We start from the raw sequence: 7920 nt of genomic DNA on the forward strand, positions 1-7920 counted from the left end.
ATGATTTCAGTACTGTAATGCTGCCAACAGTAAAACCAAAAACAGCTATTTAATGCAACACTGCAGTGACTCATTAACGTTGTGCTTATCAAGTATTTTGTCATATTTTGCTATGTATATATGAGTGTGCTGTCCCCACTCTGGGATCTTCTAAATAACCAATACTTTGGCCCATGTGGCCCACGTTAAAACTTAAAAGGCTAACCTTTTTTTTCTTAGGAAAGTGAAACAAAATTATGCTGTCAGCAGAAAAATGTGTCTTGTTTGGGTAAGTAATAGGGTACAAAAATTAATAATCCACAGTCCTCATTTCTAACAAGCTCTTCTGAGACCTGGTCTGCAACAGCCCTGTTTTCAGTCTATTGACTGCCAGATGATTTAGACTACAAATCCTAAACACATCTATATACCGTACATCTGGAAGAATTGATAAACTCAATGGGACTTTTGTTGTATAGGATTGCACTGTTTAGACTACAGTGCAGAATTTGAGGCCCAATGTAACATCCAACTAAGGTGTCACGAATTCCAGAAGCTAGCACTATCAGCATGAATTTAGCACAACAGATTCACACAGAGCCTCTTCCAGTAAATTTGAACCAAATAGGTATGTTGGCCAAAGTCCTGTTATAATATATTTTAAGGTGTTCAGGTCGTAACTCACTGTATCTGAGAGCTAACATTTTAAAATAAATGTTATATCTTGGAAAAGCAGACTAAACAAAGACGTAGTGGGCAAGATGTAAACTTCTATGCTCACATTGAAACATTCCCTGTTTTCTTTTCTGTCCTTGTTTTCCTCCCATCTTTAAAAACAATCCCTTTATCTGAAACATATGAATAGGAATAAGATATATGCAACTCAGGCCCAGTTTGCTTTATACACTGTCTGCAGTGTTTTTCTGAAGAGCTCAGAAGCCTGCTTTGCAGGGTTTTTAGTGTGGCTGCCGCTATTTTGTGGAACGGTATTTCTTTCAGGATATGATGGGCACTCAATATATGCACTTTCCTGAAACAATTGAAGACATTTTTGTTTCAACCAGATTTCCCAGCTGGATAAATAGGCATTTTGCAAGGGTCTACTTTGTACAGTTTAGGCTTGTTTCAAATGTATTTATTCTTTATGTATTTTTAACAGCTTTTAATTACCTTCAGTGTAAATTGCCTTGAGACGGTTGTTTAGAAGGTGACCAATAAATTGTTGCTGTTAAGGGCACATTTACCTGGAAGTAGGTCTCATTGAACCCAGTGGGACTTACTTCTGAGTAGACCTGCATGTAATTGCACTGTAGCTGTGAAATCAACACTCACTCAGGTGAGTTGTGTTTTAAAATTGCAGCCTAATCTTGCAACTTGTATGTAAATGTAGCTGGTATCATATTCATATGTTTGCAGTATATAACAATCACAGTAGTTAAGGAAGAAGAAATTGGTAAATTATTTTTTATGCTTTTAAAATCAAATTACAAAATGTATCAGGCATAATATAATTTTAATACTGCATGCTGAGCACATGGTGAACAATTACATTTCTAGAAGGAAACTATTAATAGTAATACAGGAAGTGTCCAGAATAGGCACTATTAATTAACCTGACTCTTTCTGCTTTTTTAAAAAACCATCTTATTTCTATTTCTAGCCTTCTGAGACTGTAATCTAAATGTATTCATTTTCGCCCTCTGTGGAGAAGACAGTTTAATGGAATTGTACATTATTACTTTACTTACAAGCAGATTGCCTTGGCTTCCTTTTCTAGTCATCTAACTATTCTGGCCTTCCTAAGGATCTAAATAACCACACAGTCTGTTTTCAATGCTATGACTCAGCCCTGAGAATGTGAAGAGTAACTTTGAGCATGTCCAAAAAATCCTGTATCTTAACCTGCATAACCTCAAGCAATTCTACATCTGGGATTGTAAGAGCACTTGGAGTCACAAGCGGTTATTTACACAGGAGTGCTACCTTTGATGCCCCTCACTGCAGAAATTATGCAGTGCCTAACGCCTTCCCTGTTGCATTTGTCCCCCATCTTGCTTTATCATCTGTGATCTTGGTTTCTAAGGATGAAGATAGATATTGTAAAGTCTGATGGAAGTGGCTTGAACACCCATGTGCTGCATGCTGAGGCATTTGTTTCCAGGGCAGGGAATGTTGATTCCTTATTCATTGCATTTATGGTGTGTCTGTCTTCACTCTGTCCTGACTTCCTGGACAGGCTAATTGCTTGTTTCACGAATTTAAAACTACAGAATGACCTACCAGACCTGATGCATGTCTTAGTCTTCAATTTGCACTTGCTTACCTCCTAGACTTCTGATGGTTTGCTCAACCTGTTATGTGGGTGAGTGACATTGAAACATTGCCTTCGTTCTTGGCCTGGAACCCCCAGACAAGCAAAATCAAGTGTGTATATCAGTTTTAAATGCAACACGTCTCAATAAATCCTGAGGTTGGTGAGTAACATTTATGAGTTGAGGATCTAATAACAGTATGACCCTGGCACATGCTGCATTGGAAAAATGCACAGAGAAGTCTCAGGATAAAGCTACCTTTTATTTTTATTTTACAAAACAAATTGTTACGAGCACTAAAAATCATTTTTGCAAATTACGATGTAGAGAAATGCTGAGAATCATGGGCAGTAACAAATAGTCTCAGCATTCTTATCCAATACATGATGAAAACAGCATAAAGAAGTGTATGTCAGCCTCTAAAGTACAGAATTTGAATACCTTTTAAATTCTAACTCCAGTTATACTACTGCTGCTGCTGATACTACTTCTACTACTACTTGTTTACCCAGTGTTCCACAATGTAGATTGAGGACCTTCTCTCTACAACTACTGTAAAAAGCTAAATAAAATCTTTCACCTCACTGAATCTCAACAAGCAAATGCGAAGGGGGGAGTGTTTCAGGTTACATTTTCCAATATAGCTGCAGCTCAGTAACAATCTACTACATCTGTGCCAATGAACTTAAATCATAACAGATGGATGAGGCTAGTAGAAATGTATACATGACCTTGTAAGGAAGACCAACAGATATCACAGACTGTCTGACTCAATTTTTTTCAGTGCATGGAACATTAACCAAAGGAAGTGAAGGAAAAACTGAATTAGTATATGAAAAGGGCCAGAGTTGCCTCCCTGCTCCTCATACGCTTCAAATAACACTATCCACTAAAATTCTCGTGAACAACAAATCTTGTCTCTCCAGTGCTGACAGGCAGCATTTCTGAGAGCCATAAAGTCCCACATACTTGCCCCACTGTGATTCCCCAGCTACATTCAACCTGCTTTCTAACCATACTCTCTTCCTTATAAAACCTGCTTATCTGCATATGTTTAATTATTTACAGAATTCTTATCTACTATAGCATCAAGTTAATTAGTCCTAAATAATTATTGTTCTGCATTGCTCAAAAAAGGCTGCTATTAGAGCATTTGTCATGTAGGCCCTGTATCACTCAGTCCCCTCTTTTTGCTTTCATCACTGCATCACTCAGGTACTCTTTTGCATTTCCTCTTAAAGACAATATTTACATAATGGGGGCATATGACAATTAACCTACGGTATTTTTCCATGTATTGGACAAGGTTTTTTTACTCAAAAAATCACATCCAAAAACGGGGGTTTTCCAATACATAGATAGTGGCATGGGGGGGTGGGGAGAAGCAGGGCGCGGGAGTGCGGCTTCCCCCGATGCTGCAGCGAGTGGGGAGCGATCTGGGGGGTGTTCCCTGCCCACAGCTGCGTGGGAGGGAGAAGCTGCACGCTGCCAGCCAGCTCATTGGCAGGAACGCAACTTCCCCCAATGCCGCTGCCCGCGGGGGGGGGGCACTCCCTGGGTCGTTTCCCACATGTGGCGGCATCAGGGGAGGTTGCACTCCTGCCCACCGGATGGCTGGCAGAAGCACAAATTACCCCAATGACACTGCATGCGGGGAAACAATCTAGGGAGTGTCTTATACATGGGGGTATCCTATAGACGGAGAAATGTGATATATTATGTGGTGTCTCTGGCAGGAAACCTGTGAGCCTTCAGATGTTGCTGGACTCCAGTTCCCATTATCCCTGAGCACTGGCCATACAGACTGAGGCTGATGGGAGCTGGGGGTCTAAAGTCGCACAAATAGCGTGTATTAGAAAACTACATATCTCAGTTGGCAAAGCCCAGGATAAAGAGGTGCATATTCTCCATTTGATGGAAAACTATATAATGAAGAAGATGCTAGGCACAGCTCTGGGTGGGTGGGAGAATTAATCCTCCTCAATGGAGAGGGAGAGAGGATCAAGGGAAAGCACATGTATACACGAATGCGATTTATTCATTTCATTTCAATACTGCGTTATAGAACTTTTCTGAAGTAAGAGCTTCATTGGCTTCCATGCAACTTCCTATTTGGCTCCACAGAATTCTAGACAAAACTGTGCCTTAGTATTGCTCCTTTTGTTTTCCCATTTCCTCATGTACAGGAAGCTTCTAAACAATTGACTTCTGGCCATTAGCTTCCTATGAGGTTAGTTGTTAATATGAACGTTTATTATATCTGTCACTATCTGGAAATTGAGGAAATGGCTTGCAGCTAATGATCTACGCTTTGGGAGAGACAGAATTTAATATCAAGGTGTGTGTATTTCTTTGTGCATGTGTATGCAGGTGCATGCATGTAGATGCTTATTAAATACAGGGAGCACTGCTAGGACATCGAGTTATAGGACCAGCCCAAGACATTTTGGCACCTGAAGCGAACCACAAAACGGTGCCTCCACACCCAGGAAGAAAATCTATATCGGGAGCAAGGGAGAGAGGAGACCAGCAGCTCCTTCTATTTGCCAAGAGGGTGCTGCAGATGCCATTGCAAGGAGCTGCTGAGATGGCAGATCCAGCCTCCAGGGAGCGCACAACAGCTCTTGCCACCACCACGGCAGCAGGTGATGCATTCCTTGGAAGCCGGATCTGCTGCCCCTGTGGTTCCTGCCACCTGAGGTGGTAGCCCCACTTTGCCTCATGAATGGGCCGGCTCTGCCAAATTATAAAACTGTGAATACTGTAGGGCAGAAATGGGAAACTTCTGTCCGTCCAGAAGTTGTTAGACTCAAACTCACATCAGCCCCAGCCAGCATAGTTAATGATCAGGGTGAATGAGAGTTGCAGTCCAATAGATGGAGGGCCACATGTTTCCCACCCCTGCTTTGTAGTGAAGACTGAGTTTCAAATTAAAAGGGAGAATTAGACTGCAGATAGATGTGAAACATTGTGCAAGTATTTATTCAGCTGACGAAAACGACCTGAAAGCAAGTAGTAGCTGTATACTGATATGGCAAAACATCTATGTGAATTCTTAAAATGTTTGCATAATCAGACACTCATAAAAAAGTTCTGTTGTAAAAGGAAGGCAAAAATGGCTGCATTTAGATGCAGATAGCACTAAGTGCAGCACTGTGAATAGAAATGAATATATGTCAACAAGGAACATTAAATTAGTGCAATCACTGAATGGGCCACTGACCCTATTTCACTGGAAGAATTTATCCTTTTTAACAGAGTTCCAAAGAACACAATTACATACGTGAATTTGTTCTTTTTGCATTTTAAATGTTTACTGCATTAGTTTATATGTACTATATGTCTTAACCTGGGGTGAAGAACCCTTTTCGGTCTCACACTTCATCATCAATAATCATTTGGGGGCCACATGACAAACTTACCTGAGAATGAAGGTCACAAGCACGCTGACTTTAAAGACTTTGACTCTTCACAGTAAGAATATAGCTCTTAAAAAACTTGCAAGTTAACACTTTCCTTAATCATTCACTTTCCTTATAATTCAGTTACTTCTTTTATCACAAATCTTGGTCTGATGATGAGCTACTCCAGCATTTATTTGGCTTTGGTATTTCAATAGTTGACCAGTTACGGTTATCATTACATTTCTATCTTGCAATTTGAAGGTCTTCAGTCAAGGTGTTTTTTGGGCTATTTAATTGTCATGAGTGATGTTATTTTTGGAAAGGAGGAATTGTTACAAAGTATATAGTTATTTATGTTAACTTTTAAACCAATGGTTACATAGTAAATGACTGTGCAGTGACTGTAATTGGCCACCAAACAACCTGACTTTGCATTTGCAGGATATTTACCTCTTTCCAAAATTGTGAGTTTCAGTTTCAAAACACAAAAGTGTTCTATAATCAAAACAAAGAAAAAGCTAGTTCTGCAATGGAAGTCTCCCTATGTTAAGTGGAAATGAGAAAGAAATTCCAAAGGTAGCTATTTTAGCTTAAAAGCAGTGAGCAAGCACAAGTGTATCTTTAAATAAGATACACATAGTGCAAAGGTATAATAAAATTTTGGATGATGATACCATTAGAAGAATTATAGTTAAAATACAGTGCATACTGTAGTAAGGCATTCATATTATTGTGAAGTGGGAAACCTGGCCAAATTGAAATTATAATTATGTGGGTGCCATGCCTGACTTAGGTTTTTAAAATAATACAGGCAAATGTGGCTTTTATTTGGTTTTATCTTTCAATTAGTACATTGGTTTTCAACTTTTACTGACCCACTTTTAACACATTTCTTGATCTGGAGGCCCACCTCTTGATTTTTTCCCCTTTACCATACATTTGTATGGTGGTAGTGCTGCTTGAGATCCACTTTACATCATGGCCTGGCAGTGGCTTCCGACCCAGATGAAGGCCAATGAACTACTAGTATACACACACCTGTTTTGCTTTCTGCAACTTACCTTTCTCTCTCAGAAACTTTAAATAAAACAGGCTTTCCATTGCTTGGGAGGATCTACATTATGCAAATTATCCACCTAGGACCTTACATTAAGAGGGCCATCTGCTGGCGACTAGTTATATCTGCTAAATAGTATCAAGTCCAAATTGTGCCTGTGTCCAAGGCTACTTGGGTCAGTGTAGATGTAGGACAACTATAAGAAAAGCAAACCTTTCTGTGTGGGTCTCAGGGCCAGTGTTACCATTAGGCCAGCTAGGCAGCCAGCTAGGGCACAGACTTCAGAGGGTGCAGTACTGACCTTTGAGGGGCACAGTTTTAGACAGTAAATTTTTGTTATACAGTATCTTACAAATTTCTGATAATATTTTACTTTTATTTCATTATTTTAAAAGTAATTTATGCATTATAATGGTTTTTAATGTATGTGTGTGTATGAAATACACCTTAGAGTTGATTGGAGGTTATGTTTTATCTATATCTACATACTGTACATACATATTTATACATACATTCGTACAGAGCTATTTTTCTAGAAAAAGAGGTGCTGGAACTCACCGTGAATGCCTCTCTCATTCTCTTAGAATGGCAATGGTGCCCACCTGAGAGGTGCCGGAACTGAAAACAAGCCCTGCATACATAAAATATGAAAATGCACTTAATTTTAATACTTAACAGTCACAATGTATTCCTATTCAGAAAATGGATATATGTTAAGCTGGTACTTGTTTGCGCATAGAGAAGGCCTACACAACATTTGCCTGGCTACATCTTAATCCTCATATAACTGACGGGCTGAAGCAAGCACTCTACGGCTAGCTGCAAAATATTTTTAGGGTTGTCATCTGCTTTATTAGGAAAATACCTGATCAAGTTAGAAGGCGCAGAATTTATTTTGTACAGTATTCAGAGGGTACAGAGTGGCTGCGGAACCCAACCAGATGGGCGGGGTATAAATATTACCATTATCATTATTCATTATCATTATTATTGGCCAAAGAAGAAAATTCTAGGAAATTGAGGTGTCCAACGGTCTCCTTTTCTCTGAGTCTGAACTCCCAAAGTGCTTCAAACTTCGGAGACTACATCTCCCAGAGCGCACTTCTTTCTCACCGCAGGGGCACCCTCTTACGCCGCGGGAGCAGTGCATTCTGGGACTTGTAGTGTC

At 39.8% G+C, this 7920-nt stretch overlaps 1 long non-coding RNA gene across 1 annotated transcript; it reads right to left on the reverse strand.

Annotated features, from left to right (window-relative positions):
* Positions 1 to 220: 220 nt before the first annotated feature.
* On the reverse strand, positions 221 to 7906 carry LOC308480415. The gene is made up of 3 exons (XR_013988092.1): positions 7716 to 7906; positions 7311 to 7383; positions 221 to 827 (listed from the first exon to the last, which is right to left on the reverse strand). It is a non-coding gene; the product is annotated as an uncharacterized lncRNA (long non-coding RNA).
* Between the last annotated feature and the right edge of the window lie 14 nt (positions 7907 to 7920).

Source organism: Podarcis pityusensis (assembly GCF_964106645.2).
Source record: "Podarcis pityusensis genome assembly, chromosome: 6".
In the NCBI taxonomy this organism is placed as follows: Eukaryota; Metazoa; Chordata; class Lepidosauria; order Squamata; family Lacertidae; genus Podarcis; species Podarcis pityusensis.